This window comes from Drosophila ananassae, assembly GCF_017639315.1.
Source record: "Drosophila ananassae strain 14024-0371.13 chromosome Y unlocalized genomic scaffold, ASM1763931v2 tig00000096, whole genome shotgun sequence".
Classification (NCBI taxonomy): domain Eukaryota; kingdom Metazoa; phylum Arthropoda; class Insecta; order Diptera; family Drosophilidae; genus Drosophila; species Drosophila ananassae.
The window spans coordinates 120,506-138,613 of NW_025319058.1; positions in this window are offsets into that span (position 1 = coordinate 120,506).

Sequence of the window (18,108 nt, forward strand, 5' to 3'; positions counted from 1 at the left end):
TGACGAATAACCGCTTCAGAGTAACAATGATGTAACAGGATTACTCGACCTGAGAATAGAACTCAGGAAGGGATTATAAGTTAACACCCGGCACTTTCGAGCCCCCCCTTGCTCAGCACTATTCGCCCCCTACTACGACTACGCCTCGAACTCGACCCCAGACTCTTAAACCCGAATCCACAGCATAAGCAATTCCCGATATTCAAGTGCTGTGGGTTCAAGAACATCCGGATATGTCGCAAGAGTGCAACTATGTCACAAGTGTGCAACTATGTACGCTGACTAGAATGTTGCGGGAAAGCTGACACACACCCTGAGTGTTACGCTGACTCTTGACTCCGGATAGCTGACACTACACCCGCTGACACCACACACGCCGACAACGCTCACGCTGAGACCACACAGTTGGAGTGGGAGATCGGCCAATATTGAACTGTCGACCGGAGGGTCACAACTCTGGGAAGCCAGTCTATTTTTGACCACCGAACCACGAAACTGAATCTACTCCAAATATTCCCCATCGTCATATTAAAAACAATTTTCCCTTTCGTTGAATAAGAACTTACCAAATCAATTGCTTTTTTAAGTGACACGAACAATAAATTGTATTCCCATCAACATCAAACAATGAACCAACTGCTTTTCATCAGGTGAACTATGGAAGGACACCTTAACTTATATATATGAATATTCGAAGAGCGCGGCAGAAATAATATTGAATAATAATATTGTTTTTAAGAAGTGTGTTGAGCTATCAGCGTTTTGACAGCGGCCGAAAAATAGACCAGGTTCAATTTTATATTTCAATTTATTGTGGGTCAATTTAACCCCAAAACAATGCGGCTCCAATCAACTCCAAATCACAACAAACCCAAACCAAAGAGCTTGCGCAGAAGCTCAGCCAAAGCTCCCCAAAGCGCATACGCTACAAAAAACAATAAAGCGCATGCGAAACTGGGGACAAAACAGAGACGAAACATGCTGATAACAACAGCTGCAGCTTAGCATATTATTATCATTTTATATGCAATCTTTGGTGGCTGCTTGGCCCAACATCCTCCCCCCATTGAAGGGTGGGCCTTCAATAACAATTTTGGAAGGGGCAGCAGTCACATTAGTGCAGAGGTTATTCCATGGGTTGTCCTCCCTACCACAGAGCGCCGACACATCCCGTGATAGTCCACCGTGGCCAGAAAACACCCAGCCAAATCGAGTGTTCTGAGCAATTGGGAGTCCGTGACCTAGCTGGATTTGGCCAGCCGACAACAGGTCAAAGAATAAGCCGGCTCCAATCAGCAGGTCCACTCGCTGCGTTTTGTGGAAGTTGGGGTCAGCTAGGTCCATATTGCCAGGAATCTTCCAGCCCGAAGCATCTATGTCCTGGCTAGGCTGATAGTCCGTTATATGTGAAGCCACAACAGCCTCAATTTCCACTGAATATGTGCTAAGGCGGGACTTCAAGCACACATTAACGGATGCTCCATCGGTTTCAAATCCAGCGCCGCCGAAACCGGCCACCGTTGTGGAGCATTTGGAGCGGCCAAGCTGAAGTTCATTCGCCAGCCGCGACGAGATGAGATGCACTTGTGAACCGGAATCCAACAACGCTCGGCAAGGCAGGAAGGTTCCAGATCAACCACGAACGAGTACATTTGCTGTTGGCAGGAGCACTAGCTCAGCATTGCGATCCTGGGTCACAACAGTGTTAATTGAGCGGGATGGGTTCGCACCAGCAACTGCACCGATGGGACGTGAGACTCGTGCGAGTGAAACCTGCCCGCGAGGGTGCAACAGAAAATGATGACGGTGATTGCACGTCGAGCAGCGGGAAGCTGAGCATCCGCGAGCGAGATGGCCATCCTCCAGACAAACAAAACAGCGAGCCAGACGCCGCACTTCGTCGTACCTTTCCTCAATTGTCAAAGCACTAAACTTTGAACAAGAAGGAAGCTCGTGCACCGAAATACCACACAGGGCGCATAGAGCAGGACGAGCGTTAATAACCATGCACGACGATCGGTTATTCGAATATCTACCACGGCCAACTTGGTTAGCTGGTGGATACGCCGCCAAAGAAAAGTCGACGCATTCAAGAGTCCGGCACCTTTGCTCCAAGAATCGTGCCATGGACTCCCAAGACGGAAGGCTGTCGTTGCTTCCGGCGAGAGTGTCTTCCCACTTGGCCCTTGTGGCTGGATCCAACTTCTGCAGGATAATCTGGATAAGCAAACATCCTTGGATCTCGGCAGCTGATCCGGAACTCATAAGAGCCCGCATATGCCCATTGAACCGATCCGATAGCTCCCGCAACGTAGCAACAGACCCTGGCTCGACCACACGAAGCTGCAGGATCTCATTAATGTGAGACTGAAATATTAAACGCCGATTACTAAAACGATTGCGCAATAGGTCAAGGGCCACATCGTAGTTCGCGTCAGTAATTTCCAGAGCTCTCACCGTGTCCAAGGCTGACTCGCGCAGGCATGAAATGAGCCACCGGAGCTTTTCCGTTTTCATTAGGTGGGGATGACTGTCAATCGTGGTCTTAAAAAGGGCGCAGAAATCCGGCCACTCGGCATAGTCGCCGCTAAATGTTGGCATCGGCAACGGTGGCAAGGAGGGGGCTGGCTTGTATGGCATTGGCGATACGCTGGCACCGTCGAGAAGTGTGGAGTGGGCAGCGATTCTAATGGAGCGCTTGGCAACCTCCACCTGAATTTCCACTTCCACATCAGTCGCCAGCTGCGAGAATTTCCAATACAGATCACTCCCGATCTCGCTAAAATTAAGCTCCTCCAACTCTTCTTGAAGCGGTGTGAACCGCTCACGCAAACGCCTCTCCACCGACTCCAGCGCCATAATGGAAGAATCGTCAGTCCGCGCTGCAGCCTTCACCTTATGATGCAGCGCCTCCATTTCCTGGCAGGCCACCTCTGCTCTTCTCCGCAGCATCCTTTCCCGGCTTGCGGCAGCAGCTCCAACAATCTCAGCTCCAGACTCCATTCTTCAATAAAAATGCAACTTGTAGCAACAACAACAAGGGCGTTTTCTTTGCACTTTTAATGCTGATCACAATATTACACCGGGATGATATCACGTCGGGGTCACCAATGTTGAGCTATCAGCGTTTTGACAGCGGCCGAAAAATAGACCAGGTTCAATTTTATATTTCAATTTATTGTGGGTCAATTTAACCCCAAAACAATGCGGCTCCAATCAACTCCAAATCACAACAAACCCAAACCAAAGAGCTTGCGCAGAAGCTCAGCCAAAGCTCCCCAAAGCGCATACGCTACAAAAAACAATAAAGCGCATGCGAAACTGGGGACAAAACAGAGACGAAACATGCTGATAACAACAGCTGCAGCTTAGCATATTATTATCATTTTATATGCAATCTTTGGTGGCTGCTTGGCCCAACAAAGTGTATGGTTCAATGAACCATGTAAGTCAAATATGCTCCGATGATGATACGCGAAAAGGAGAAACTCGTCTCAAAGATATAGGTAATCAAATGAGAGCAGATGAGAGCAATCGCAAAAACACGTCGGCATACGGCAAAGTCGGACTATTTGGTTTTAAACAATTCAGTTGACGATGTTCGAGTTCTACATAGAGTACAACATTTTGACGAGCCACTGAGCTCCTCGGTGTCAGAGTGATCAACGCCCATCTTATTCCTAATATGTCCTAACCATACCTGAGATTGACTAGCTTACTCTATTAGCTATCTGAAATTCACCGAAGGTAATTTAATATTAAATGTATTCTGTTTCGCAGGTTTAACGTTTTCCAAAAAAAAATTTCTGACGAAAATCAAGGTATTGCTTAAAAATTTTCATCGAGGTTGAGTGCAAAACTATGACTAGTTATTTATGAGATATTCAATTTGCCAACTTAGCAAAATATATAAGAGTGCCAAAAGATAAGATAATAAAATTTATTTACTCCATGCTTGATCAAAAGCTTGATGATTAAAAGATTCTTGAAAATGATAGGTGTGTGAAAGAGAATATGAAAAAGAGAAACAAAACTATTGCAGCTTGTTGCCAACCGACCTACTTGACAGTAAATTCTGGTTGTTATCCAAGCAAACCACCCTTCATAAGTTTCAGCTTTTGTGTAGTTCCTTTTGGGTTTCGCCTTTTCCTGAATCGGCCAGCTAAATGTCTCTGAAGCATATTATCTGTAGTCCGCCAGGGAGAGCAAGTCCTAGGAAGTAGACTTATGTCACAATGCGCGGTCAGATACTCTTTAATGAGTTTATATTTTCTGCATTTGTTGCGCACTTTGCTTCATATAGCACAAGTATATATGAAAAAGAAGTCAGCTTTCTCTTTTACTTTCCCCGTGGTGAAACGCTTTCCACCTTAGTTAGTATTAAAGCTTTATTTCTTCTAAGCGACTGAAAGAATAGACAGCTGACTAAAGGACAGTTTCAACTAACTGAAAAAATGGTTCTACCTGCATACTTATACGAGAGGATACTCAAGATTTCAATTAGATTGTAATGTGTAGAAGGTTAAAGACGTGAAATATTTAACTGTGTTGTTTGCTTATTCATGGGTCCCACTGTACAGTGAGGCCCCATCACGTTGGGCGCCACAAATATTAGGATTTTATAATAATTACTAGCAGTACCCTGCCACGTTTCGCTGTGGCATATTGTTGTTGCACGCATAAAAAATAAGTCAAACAAAAAAGAATAATTTTTGCTTTGATGACAACTTTATAGTCATCATTTGGCATGCGCTCTAAAGCACTCTTAAACAACCTGACCAACGCATGATGTTCATGAAGCAGACACTGCAAGTCTTGAAGAATTGCTCGCTTCATTCCTGCATTGATCCCTAGGCGTCGATCAAGTTGTTCTTCCATGTTGCCCATGAAATATATTTGTAAAAATTTATTCTGTGTATCTTCGAAAGGTAGTAATGATCCAATTCGATGGTGAATCTGTCCTTGTATCTACAAAATAAAAACCAGATTCTTTAACTACATTCTATGTAAGTACAAAAATAAATACCTTAAATGTCGGATTAAAACCTCCTTCTTCGATAATGTCTGCCCCAAATGACGTCATTTGGAAACAACTATTGTATTTTCGAGTATTTGCAAGAAAGTGGCGTGATTCTTGTGTTTCGCCGCAAAGCAATGAATACAATGGCTCTTGTGGCGGAGTCAACACTGGCAATTTCACTTTACCATTAACGCAGCATAATCCAGGCGTTTCTCCGGAAAACTTTAATGCACCACAATACTCGCAAACAACGTCCATTTGCCCAATGCAAACGCTAGGATGCAAGCTGTAATCATTGCTGCAATCGTATCGAAACGCAGCTCGATTCAAATCAGCTAAATATCTGCGTCGCAAATTGAAATCTATTTGAGAAGCACGAAGTCGAGCCATACTATTGCGGCGCTGTTCACGTGCAATTTCTCGTTCTTCTTCAGTCCTTTCATATGCAATATTTTGTATTGTTCTTGCATTACGGCTTTGTCGGGAAAGATTCGACCGTCTTGGTCGCGGCATTATTAATTAAACTTCACTTCACTTCAATCCACTTGTTAATTATTTATTTAATAGAAATAGTTTTAATATTGATTTCAGCGCAACACAATCTTTTTGGTTCGTTGTTAAATTTGAGAGCCTGACTATGAATTTGACTTCGTTTGTAACTGACATTTTGACATTTTCTTCTTAGCTGTCTGCCTAAATAAAAAAGTATGGGCCAGGGAGGAAAGGGAGGAACGCTGTCGCACGGGACAAAAAGTATCCTATGTCCTTCTCCTGGCTCTAAGCTACCTCCCTACCAATTTTCACTCAAATCTGTTCTTCCGTTCTTGATTTATAAGTTGTGTAACATAAAACACGATGTTCTTTTATATATATACGTATGCGCTTTGGGGAGCTTTGGTTGAGCTTCTGCGCAAGCTCTTAGGTTTTTATGACTTGTAATTCGGCATTGTTTTGGTTAGGCCGCGGAATTTGTTTTGGGGTTAAATTGACCCACAATAAATTAAAATATTAAATTGAACCTGGTCTATTAATTCGGCCGCTATCAAAACGCTGATAGCTCAACATTGGTGACCCCGACGTGATTTCATCCCGGTTTATTATTGTTATCAGCATTAAAAGTGCCAAGAAAACGCCCTTGTTGTTGTTGCTACATGTTGCATTTTAATTGAAGAATGGAGTCTGGAGCTGAGATTATTGGAGCTGCTGCCGCAAACCGGGAAAGGATGCTGCGGAGAAGAGCAGAGGTGGCCTGCCAAGAAATGGAGGCGCTGCATCATAAGGTGAAGGCTGCGGCGCGGACTGAGGATTCTTCCATTATGGCGCTGGAGTCGGTGGAGAAGCGTTTGCGTGAGCGGTTCACCGCGCTTCAAGAAGAGTTGGAGGAGCTTAATTTTAGCGAGATCGGGAGTGATCTGTATTGGAGATTCTCGCAGCTGGCGACTGATGTGGAAGTGGAAATTCAGTTGGAGGTTGCCAAGCGCTCCATTAGAATCGCTGCCCACTCCACACTTCTCGACGGTACCAGTGTATCGCCAATGCCAAACAAGCAAGCCCCCTCCTTGCCACCGTTGCCGATGCCAACATTCAGCGGCGGCTATGCCGAGTGGCCGGATTTCTGCGCCCTTTTTAAGACCACGATCGACAGCCATCCTCACCTAACGAAAATGGAAAAGCTCCGGTGGCTCATTTCATGCCTGCGCGAGTCAGCCTTGGATACGGTGAGAGCTCTGGAAATTAATGACGCGAACTACGATGTGGCCCTTGACCTATTGCGCAATCGTTTTAGTAATCGGCGTTTAATATTTCAGTCTCACATTAATGAGATCCTGCAGCTTCGTGTGGTCGAGCCAGGATCTGTTACTACTTTGCGGGAGCTATCGGATCGGTTCAATGGGCATATGCGGGCTCTTCTGAGTTCCGGATCAGCTGCCGAGATCCAAGGATGCTTGCTTATCCAGATTATCCTGCAGAAGTTGGATCCTGCCACAAAGGCCAAGTGGGAAGACACTCTCGCCGGAAGCAACGACAGCATTCCGTCTTGGGAGTCCATGGCACGATTCTTGGAGCAAAGGTGCCGGACTCTTGAATGCGTCGAGTTTTCTTTGGCGGCGTCTCCCCCAGCTAACCAAGTGGGCCGAGGTAGATCTTGGAATAACCGATCTTCGTGCATGGTTATTAACGCCCGTCCTGCTCTATGCGCCCTGTGTGGCATTTCGGAGCACGAGCTTCCTTCTTGTTCAAAATTTAGTGCTTTGACAATTGAGGAACGGTACGACGAAGTGCGGCGTCTGGCTCGATGTTTTGTTTGTCTGGAGGATGGCCATCTCGCTCGTGGATGCTCAGCTTCCCGCTGCTCGACGTGCAATCACCGTCATAATATTTTGTTGCACCCTCGCGGGCAGATTTCCCCCGCACGAGTCTCCCGTCCCTTCGGTGCCGTTACTGTTGCGCACCCATCCCGCTCAATCAACCCTGTTATGAACCAGGATCGCAATGCTGAGCTAGTGCTCCTGCCAACAGCCAATGTACTCGTTCGTGGTCGATCTGGAGCCTTCTTGCCTTGCCGAGTTTTATTGGATTCCGGCTCACAAGTGCACCTTATCTCGTCGCGGCTGGCGAATGAACTTCAGCTTGGCCGTTCCAAATGCTCCACTACGGTGGCAGGTTTCGGCGGCGCTGGGTTTGATACGGATGGAGCATCCGTTAATGTGTGCTTGAAGTCCCGCCTTAGCACGTACTCAGTGGAAATTGAGGCTGTTGTAGCTTCACATATAACGGACTATCAACCTAGCCAGGACATAGATGCTTCGCGCTGGAAGATTCCTGGCAATTTGGATCTAGCTGACCCTAACTTCTACAAAACGCAGCGAGTGGACCTGTTGATTGGAGCCAGCTTATTCTTTGACCTATTGTCGGCTGGTCAAATCCAATTAGGTCACGGGCTTCCCATTGCCCAGAATACGCGATTTGGCTGGGTGATTTCTGGACGCGGTGAACTATCACGGGATGTGTCGTCGCTCTATGCTAGGAAAGACAACCCAAGGAATACCCACTGGAATGATGTGACTGCTGCCCCTTCCAAAAGTGCTATTGAAGGCCCACCCTTCAATGGGGGGAGGATGTTGGGCCAAGCAGCCACCAAAAGGTGCATTTAAAATAATCATAAAATGCTAAGCTGCAGCTGTTGTTATCAGCATGTTTTCGTCTCTGTTTTGTCTCCCAGTTTCGCATGCGCTTTATTGTTATTTGTAGCGTATGCGCTTTGGGGAGCTTTGGTTGAGCTTCTGCGCAAGCTCTTAGGTTTTTATGACTTGTAATTCGGCATTGTTTTGGTTCGGCCGCGGAATTTGTTTTGGGGTTAAATTGACCCACAATAAATTGAAATATTAAATTGAACCTGGTCTATTAATTCGGCCGCTATCAAAACGCTGATAGCTCAACAGCCAACACTCACCAAAACATTATTTAGCGTAATCGCTCACCTGCTGATCCACCGATGAAAGCGCTTCCATGAGTGTTGCAGCTGAAAACTTAGGCATAAGGGAATAGCACAAAAACAAATCTTCAGGTTATCTTGCTTATACAATATGCACTCGCCGTTTACATTATTTTTAGCAGCTCTTCATCTACCAATTCCCTTCTACGGTAATAGATGTAGGCTTATTCTCTGTTTACAAAATCTCATATAATGCTTTCTGGATTATTCATTGGTATTCACGCGATCTTATAATATAATTTATTTTCTTAATATTCTACATGCAAGCTTATACTTTTACTTGACCTTGCAAGCATTTTATCATATACTGTAAAGTCCCAGCCTTCCAGATTTAAAGTTGATCGTATTTCGGATAAGTTGGTGGTTTTATTTTATTTAGTTTCTTCTAGAGAGCGACATGTCGTGTCGCTACTCTGGTTCTTTTTCGAATTGTTTTCCATTACAATTTTTACTTATTCTAAAACTTACGATACAAGACTGCGCTGCTGCAGAGGGCAGCGGCTGAGCGTCAGCAATATATTACTTATATTTAATAGCTAGCATATGAGTGGAGTCATGTATGCATATGTATGTTCGTGTGTGGCAACGGCTGGACAGCATAAGAACGCTGACAAACCGTTTGAGCCCTATGCGCTGAAGTGGCGGATCATGTTACACTGAAGTCAAGTGTTTCCGTATTTATTGCAACAAAGTGTCACAACTTATTAGTTAATATTTACGGTACAGTGATCATTGCCTATAACGATATGCATACACTACACCTCCCTCCTTTTGAAAAATAACGTAATAACATGAAGTTATTTTGATAATAATAATTATAATAATAATAATAATTTTAATAGTAATAATTTTTAGTGAAATTTTTTTTTATTATTTTTTTTCAGTTTTTTATATTAGCATAAAAAGAAAATGAAATGACGAAAAAATATTTTTGTATTTATGCATGGCCATACTAAACACAATTATGAAATAAACATTTTTAATCTATCCTTATGAACTGTTTGCTTTTTATTTTTATTATTTGATATTATAATATTATCTCTGTCTCCTATTTCCGTTACTTTATAAGGACCGATATATTTAGGATCTAACTTATGACCCGTTTCATTTCTTAGTAAAACCTTATCTCCTACTGATATATCTATATCTTTTACTTTCTGATCGTAAAGTTTTTTATTTTTATACTTATTTTCTTCTAACATTATTCTAGCTCTTTTATATGCTACTTCGAGTCTATATTTACTTTCTTTAGCATAGTCATCTACGTTATATATTGTTTCTATATTATCTATACTATTAAACTCTTTTGGCAAATTATTTGTTTTACCAAATACTAATTCATATGGACAATAATTATGTGCCATTGAGGGGGTCGTGTTGAAACAAAAGACGAAATATTGAAGCCATACATCCCAGTCGGTTTTATCAACCGATATATAAGATCGTATGTATTCATTAAAAGTTCTATGACTTCTTTCGATTGTTCCAACTGTCTGGTGGTGATGGGCGGTAGATGTTATGTTTTTGATGTTTAAATATTTGCACAAGTCATTTATAATTGAATTCTTGTATTCTGTTCCCATGTCCGTAATGAACGTCTTCATTGGACCGTACTTCAGAATAAATGATTCAAAAATTGCTTTAGCGACAGTATTTGCGTTTTTATTTGCAACTGGTATGGCAACTAGATATTTGGTTAAGTCACAAATTAACGTGACTACATATTCATTGCCATTTTCCGATTTTGGTAATGGACCAATAGTGTCCACTATCACTCTGTCGAAAACATTCATAGGTGTATCAGTTATTGTTAATGGGGTCTTAGTATGCGATATAGTTTTCGCTTTCTGACATTTTTGACATTTTCTTACGTACTCAGATATATCTTTAGACATAGATTTCCAGTAATAGTGTCTTTTTACTTTGGCCAAAGTTTTTGATATGCCAGTATGACCTCCTTGAATTGGATCATCATGAAATGTAGACAATATTGCTTCTTTTTCTTTTATACTATTTATTTGGGTCACCGGGTTGAGTAGCGCTACTCTTAATGATTTTAATATTTTATTGCCCATATATTTGAAAGTATCAATTGATATTTGATCAAAGATATTTTCCCACGGTGCCAGTTTTAGTTGGCTGATTTTATTTATACCGGCTTGCGTTTCAAGCCTTTGGAAAAATTGACCTAAGTCTATAATCCCATTAGTACATAAATCGCTAACATCATATCTTGCGATTATTTTTCTACCATGCTTAAACAAACATAGCATATTTCTAATCTGCAAGGTCACTACTTTACGTACTTCGTCATTTTTGATGACTTCATATACGTTGGGCTTAGAAGCTTTTTCAATAGGTTGCTTAGGCAATTCTATTTCTTTATTTTCCGCGCGGAATTTTTGTCTACTTTGATATCTAGTAGTGACTTTCATTATATGTCCGGTAATATTCTGCAGCTCTTTAATGGTTATTCTTGATAACGCATCAGCTACATGATTATCTTTTCCCTTTAAATACTCAACTGTAAATTCATATTCTTCTAATTCGAGCCTCATACGCGTCAGTTTGGAACTTGGGTTGATCATTGAGAATAAATAAACCAGAGGTCTGTGGTCCGTTCTAATTAAAAAGTGTTTTCCATAAATATATGGTCGAAAGTGTAATATTGCCCAATGAATTGCAGCTAGTTCCTGCTCAGTGGTACACTTGTTACTTTCTCCACTTGTAAAAGCTCTTGATGCGTATGCAATAGGAAGTTGGAGACCATTGTGGTTTTGAGTTAAAACCGCTCCACACGCTTGCTTACTTGCATCTGTGATTATACAGAATTCTTTAGTAAAATCTGGGTACTGTAGCAAAGTAGGTTCCATAAGTTTGGTTTTTAAATATTGGAATGCGTTTTGACATTCATCCGTCCACTGAAAAGGGACATTCTTTTTACATAATCTTGTTATGTGCCTTGAATAGTCGGCGAAGTTTTTTATAAAGCGTCTATAATAGTTACAAAATGCTACAAAACGTCTAGCGCTGTCCGCGTCGTGCGGCACTGGGTAGTTCATAATGACATCATATTTCTTATCGTCAGGAAGTATTCCTTTATCAGTGCATTTGTGGCCTAAAAAGGTCACCTCATGCATGAAGAATGAACATTTTTCTGGATGTAATTTCAGGTTGTATTTCCTACATTTCTCAAAAACATCTGTCAAGTTCTTAAGCATATGTTTTTCGGAACAACCGATCACTATTAAGTCATCCATATAAAGGAATGCTTGAGAAGGTTCTAGTCCAGAAAATGCGATAGTCATCATTCTCTGAAATGAGTTAGGAGCTATTTTTAATCCAAAAGGTAATCGCGTGAAACGATATGAGCCATTGCTCGTTGAAAAAGACGTTATATCCCTTGAGCTTTTTTCTAGTTCAATTTGATGGAATCCTGACATTAAGTCAAGGCATGAAAAATATTTTGCCCGACCTAGTTGGTCTAGGATATCATCAATTCTAGGTAGTGGGAATTTATCAGATAGTAATTTTTTATTGATCTGGCGATAGTCAATCACTAACCGCCATTTCTTTTCTTCTGACACGGGGGATGGTTTCTTGGGAACAAGTAACAAGGGGCTATTATATTCAGATACGGATGGTTCGACAATCCCTTCTGAGATCAACTTTCCTACTTGTTTTTGTATTTCATTTACCTGACTATGAGGGCTTCGATAATTCTTTATGTACACTGGCTCATCATCTTTTAATCTCAGTTTTTGTTTATAGAAATTGTTTGTGGTTATTGGTTCGGTTTCCAATCCGAATACGTCGCTATATTGGGTGCATAAACTGGAAAGCTGTGACTTAAACTGTGGGGGGAATTTTTTTTGAAAGTTGAGATAATACACATTTTTCCCTATTTTCTGTATTTGTTTTGACTACGTCGTAGTTCGAAAGTGATTCATATTTTAGATTATCTGTGCTGACCACTTGGTCACAATTTGTTGTATTAAGCAGCCTTATGAAAGCGTTATTTGATGTTGCTATGGTATTTGCAATGTAAATACCATGCTGAATTTCCTGATTTGGAATTAATACACTGTCTTCTTTTGAATTTAGTTTTATTTTTCGAACAACTTGGGATCTTGCTGGCAGAAGTATTGAATTGCCAGAACTGTGAACTATTGGTACGTTAATTGGGAATTTTAAGTTATTGGGTCTAATTATAAGCCAGTCTTCAGATGGCTTGAAGTCTAACTGACAGTTGTATTTTCTTATAAAATCGATTCCTAATATTCCATCACATGGAATAGGGAATTGAAAAGTCACGATATGAAAATCGTGTGGAATTATATACTTAGTCGTCTGAATTTCAATAGAAACCAGACCTTTGGATTTTGTTATTTCTTGACTTATTCCTTTTATGTCTATAATATAATTATCTTGGATGTCGTGAAAGGTATCTGAAGTTTCTTTTAAAATGGATATATCTGCACCTGTGTCTATTAGAAATACAAGTTTTTTCCCAGTAGTTACATGAATAAATGAAACGAAAATATTTTGACTGAGATTAAAGTGTGAACTTTTGCGTCTTTTACTGCTGAACATTTAAAGGGTTTTGGGAGTTTCCCGATATATTTTGGGCAACTCTGACATTATTTTGTTGGTTATTATTGTTATTGTAGTTGCCTCCATTGTTATTATAGTAGCTTCCGTTGTTATTATGGTAGTTATTGTTGCTATAATTACCACGAAAGTTGCCTCTATAATGTCCACGTCCGCGATTTGAGCCGCGATTTGGATAGTTCCTGTAATATAGTACAGTGTTTGATTGTCCCGTGGCTTCTGTGCAACAATTTACAAATTTAGACACAGCATCATTCATGGTGTTGAAGCTACCAGCTTGCATAATAAGTTTTACCTTATCGATTGTGCAATTTTTAGTCATTGCTTTCACTGCATGCTTGGTAGAATAGCTTCTGGCCAACTCTAGAGATAGTCCGTCTGCTATGTACGCACCTTCTAGCGCTTTTGTCATATGCTCAACCTCTTGTGTGTATTGGTTAGCAGTTTTGTTGCGTTGCTGTAGGTTCATCAGTTTTGCTGACAGTACTTCCACAGTTTCGCCTTTGACATTGCCTCTCAATTTGGAAATCACCTCAGAAATTGTTGATTCATTTCCGATTAGATTTCTGGCTACACCTTTTAGCTTTGTTTTTATTATAGAAATCGCTAATTGTTCGTGCTCGCCTTTTATGGAATCTATTATTTCTAATGCATCGATAAAACTTGTTAAGTTTTCAGCTTTACCATCGAAAGCTGGTACAAGCTTGGATGCTGTATTAATAAATTCTATATTTGATTGTGCCATTTTATTGTCGTTGCTTATGCTTGAACTATCATCAGAATCTGTAGAACTATCTAGATCTGGTATTAGTACAGCTGGGACGGTAAGATTATGTAAATCTTGCTCTTCTATTTTCACGTCAATATCAGTTTCTTCTGTTGATTCAGGCTCTTCACCAGTTTCCACTGTTAGAGAAGTGTTAATTATAGTCGGTACTGATATATTAAAATTGAATTTTCGCTTAATTGTTATTAAATTAGATCGTAGTCTGATCAAAAATTTTGATACTTGCGTCCAATGATCTTGATTTAATTTTTCTTTCTGGCCATGTATTAGTATTCGTGCTTCATTAAAGCATTTAACTAGAATTTCCACATGTTTATTAACTGTGTTCTTTTGAATTGGCCTGTTTTGATTGAGTGATTTATACGATTTGTCAAAATCGATTTTTATTTTGTTCAATTCAATATATATCTCATTCCATTGCATGTTTGCATATGGCGAGTTATCTTCGGGCCACAGCCATAATAAGTGTTCTGCCTAAAATATCGTTTTCTTCTATTAGTGATTTTACATAAATACCGGGGATGGTGCTTAGTACAATTGCTTTTTGTGTTTTTGAGCAATGTATCAATGGAGAATTTTCTAAGTGAAAGGTTTCAATTAGAAGGTATTCTAATTGGTTGATGCCTATTGGAGTCGTTGGGACTATCTGTTGAACATGTTCATTGAAGTAGGCATCCCTTTCATAAACCTGTCTAATGGCTTCTATTGTAGTCATTTCTTGTGTATTTTTAATAGTGCTTAGTATAGTTATATTTTGTAAATATATATATATAAAATTTTTTTTTATTCGTCTTTATTTATTTTCATTTTCTTCCTTTTTCTTTTTTCTTTATTCTAAGTGTGTACAGAATGTATAAAATTTTATAAGATTATTATTTTTGTATTATTACTATCATTCCATTATTATTAATATTATATGAGCTCATTTTATTTATATTTGTTTTATTTTATTTATTTTTCTCTTTAAATTTTGTCTAGATCATTTGCCTGGCTCATATATTTTTTCTTAAGGCATTTATTGTGCAATTTGTACAATTTATAAAAACAATTTGCGCACATTATGACCACAATTATTATTAACAATGTGTGTGTTAACTCTAAATTAATATTATTTGGCTGTACTTTATTAATAACGTTTGCGGTGGAGTCCACCGACTTTACGTCAACTATTGCCATTTTTAATACAATTGTTCTTGGTAAATAATTATAACTACCTATTTCTCCTGAATACTTGCTTATTGCATTACTTTGCATTTAGTCTATACATATATATATTTTTTGGTTTATCTTTCCTCATATGTTTTTTTTTTCATATTAGTAATGCATAATAAAAAAAAATTGTGTTTTACAGTTTTCTACCTGGTTTTTCGCATAGCTTTACGGGCTATACTGCTATTGGGCGGAAAGGGTTCCGCTCAATTTTACATAAAATCGTTTAAAGTTATAATGTAACGCAGTACATTAATAATGCAACGCAGTGCGTCAAAAAAAAAAAAAATTGTTTTTTATTTGTTGTGCGCTCTTTGTAGCGCTGTCGGTTTCCTTCTCCGGGGTCTAGCTTGGCGCGCTAAACGGGGCCGGTGCTGGCTGCACAGGTCAATATACGTCCTCTCCTATCTCTGCTTTATGCAAGTGAACTTGCATGCTGGGGCTTCCAGTGGTCCAGGGCAGTCTTTCGGGCACTCCTCATAGTTCCTTGGCAATTGCTTGGGAGATGGTGGTTTAGTTTTAGTGTTTATCGTTTTTATCTCCTCTGAGTGAGTTGCGGTTGGGTTTTTTCTTTTTTTTGAAGACTTTCCTTTAAGAAGTCGAGCTCAGCAGTTAATTTTACTGCTGTAGCCCATGGAGGTGGATTATTTTTATATAATAGCCACTTAATGTGTGCTATTCTTTTATTTATTTTGTTCTTCCTACCTCCACGTCCCATTTCCGCACTCTACTCACTCAGATTTTCCATGCCGTAGCATTCCAAAATATTCCATATTTCCGTGTGTGTCAGATTTCCTTGTAGCTGCCTTTTCCTTTCACTCCATTGGTCAATTCCAGATTTCCTTGTAGCTGCCTTTTCCTTTCACTCCATTGGTCAATGTTTCCTGAATCGTCCTTTAGTGTCCTTCCTCCATGTCACGGTCGCCATGTAAAGTCCCAGACTTCCAGATTTAAAGTTGATCGTATTTCGGATAAGTTGGTGGTTTTATTTTATTTAGTTTCTTCTAGAGAGCGACATGTCGTGTCGCTACTCTGGTTCTTTTTCGAATTGTTTTCCATTACAATTTTTACTTATTCTAAAACTTACGATACAAGACTGCGCTGCTGCAGAGGGCAGCGGCTGAGCGTCAGCAATATATTACTTATATTTAATAGCTAGCATATGAGTGGAGTCATGTATGCATATGTATGTTCGTGTGTGGCAACGGCTGGACAGCATAAGAACGCTGACAAACCGTTTGAGCCCTATGCGCTGAAGTGGCGGATCATGTTACACTGAAGTCAAGTGTTTCCGTATTTATTGCAACAAAGTGTCACAACTTATTAGTTAATATTTACGGTACAGTGATCATTGCCTATAACGATATGCATACACTACAATACATACTTCTTGACAGATACTAAGTTGCGTTTTCCACAATAGATTTTAGCTTCAAAATTTTAGTAATTTTTCCATTTTTTGATTTTTTTTTTATTTATTCTAAAGCATGTGTTTTAATGTATGTTTATATTTTATTTTTTTTTGCCGCACTGAGAGAAATTTTTAGCAATTCAATTTTACTTACCATTATTTAAAAAATTATTTAATTTGCTTAATTAATTTCGTCACATAACAAACTGTGAGAAAATTTTTATAATATTTTTAATCTTTTAAAACTTTACTTTAAAATATTTTTATTCGATTTTTTCTTCTTTTTGTTCTTATTTTTGTTGTTTTTAACCCTTAATTTAATCTATTCATTCTTGATGCTGCTGACGGCTCCTGATCGGCTGCACTGATACTCCTGAATCCACTTTTCCAATGTTTCCCTTACCCCAGTGTATTGAGATAGGGAAACGGCACTTGAAGCGGCTTTCGAACGCCTAGCTGCACTTTGGAACAGCGACGATTTGGAGGGGCAGGCTCAACCTTTTTGTAGGCCGCCTAAATGTGAAAACCTGAGTCAATACCTTTCTCAAAAAAAAAACAGTTTCTCAAAAACTCACTCATGGAACCATAGGATGGTTTAATAGTTGCCAGGAATTTTCTCCTGGGTAATCTGCACGCACTTAAGACTTAAAGCAGATCTTATGATCTTAGCTGAGTTGATTTGTTACAATAACATTACACTGGCCGTACCTTTCCTATGGAGGGTCAGATCGAAAAAAAATCCACGAGGGACATCAAGGCTGCTCGACAGGTTATATCCGTTTTATATATACATATATATATACATATATATATACATATATATATACATATATACTCTGCAACTTTCGATAAGTCATGTTATCTATAGTCTGCATACGAATTCTGACTACCTATGGGTTATTCGTAACCCCCATATGGCAATACTAGAGTGGTTCATCTATCCCCCGCTACATGGCGTATTCCTAAATCCCTTCTTTTCAAACCTAGCCGTTACATGCTTGGTCTTGAATAAAATTTTGAACTATAAACTATAATAACAAAACTAACAAAAATCAAGAGCTTTGACAAAATTTAGGTCTGTTAATCAAATATAATTAGCACAATACCATAATAACCATATCTATTTCAGATCCCTTAAGCGGTTTCCTTTGTGCAGAACCCATAATTTCTTTGTTATACCCTTGCAGAGGGGATTATAATTTTGGTCAAAAGTGTGCAACGCAGTGAAGGAGACATCTCCGACCCCATAAAGTATATATATTCTTGACCAGGATCGCCACCTGAGTCGATATCAGCATCCGTCTTTCCGATCGGAAATGGCACAACCTTGCTAGTTGTAAGGATGCTTGGGGGTGTTTCCAAAATTTTATGCAGAAAACTGATTTGTTGGTGAAACTTTCATAAGGATCAACTATATACGATACGATACTTCACCTAACTGCAAGCTGCACTTCTTGTTTATTTTATTAAAATTTAAAACTAATTTTAGTTTTGGTCCCATATTATAATTTTTTACAACCATTACTAAAATAAAAAAATGGTGCTCCCAACCCCATTTTTTATTTAATTTCTAC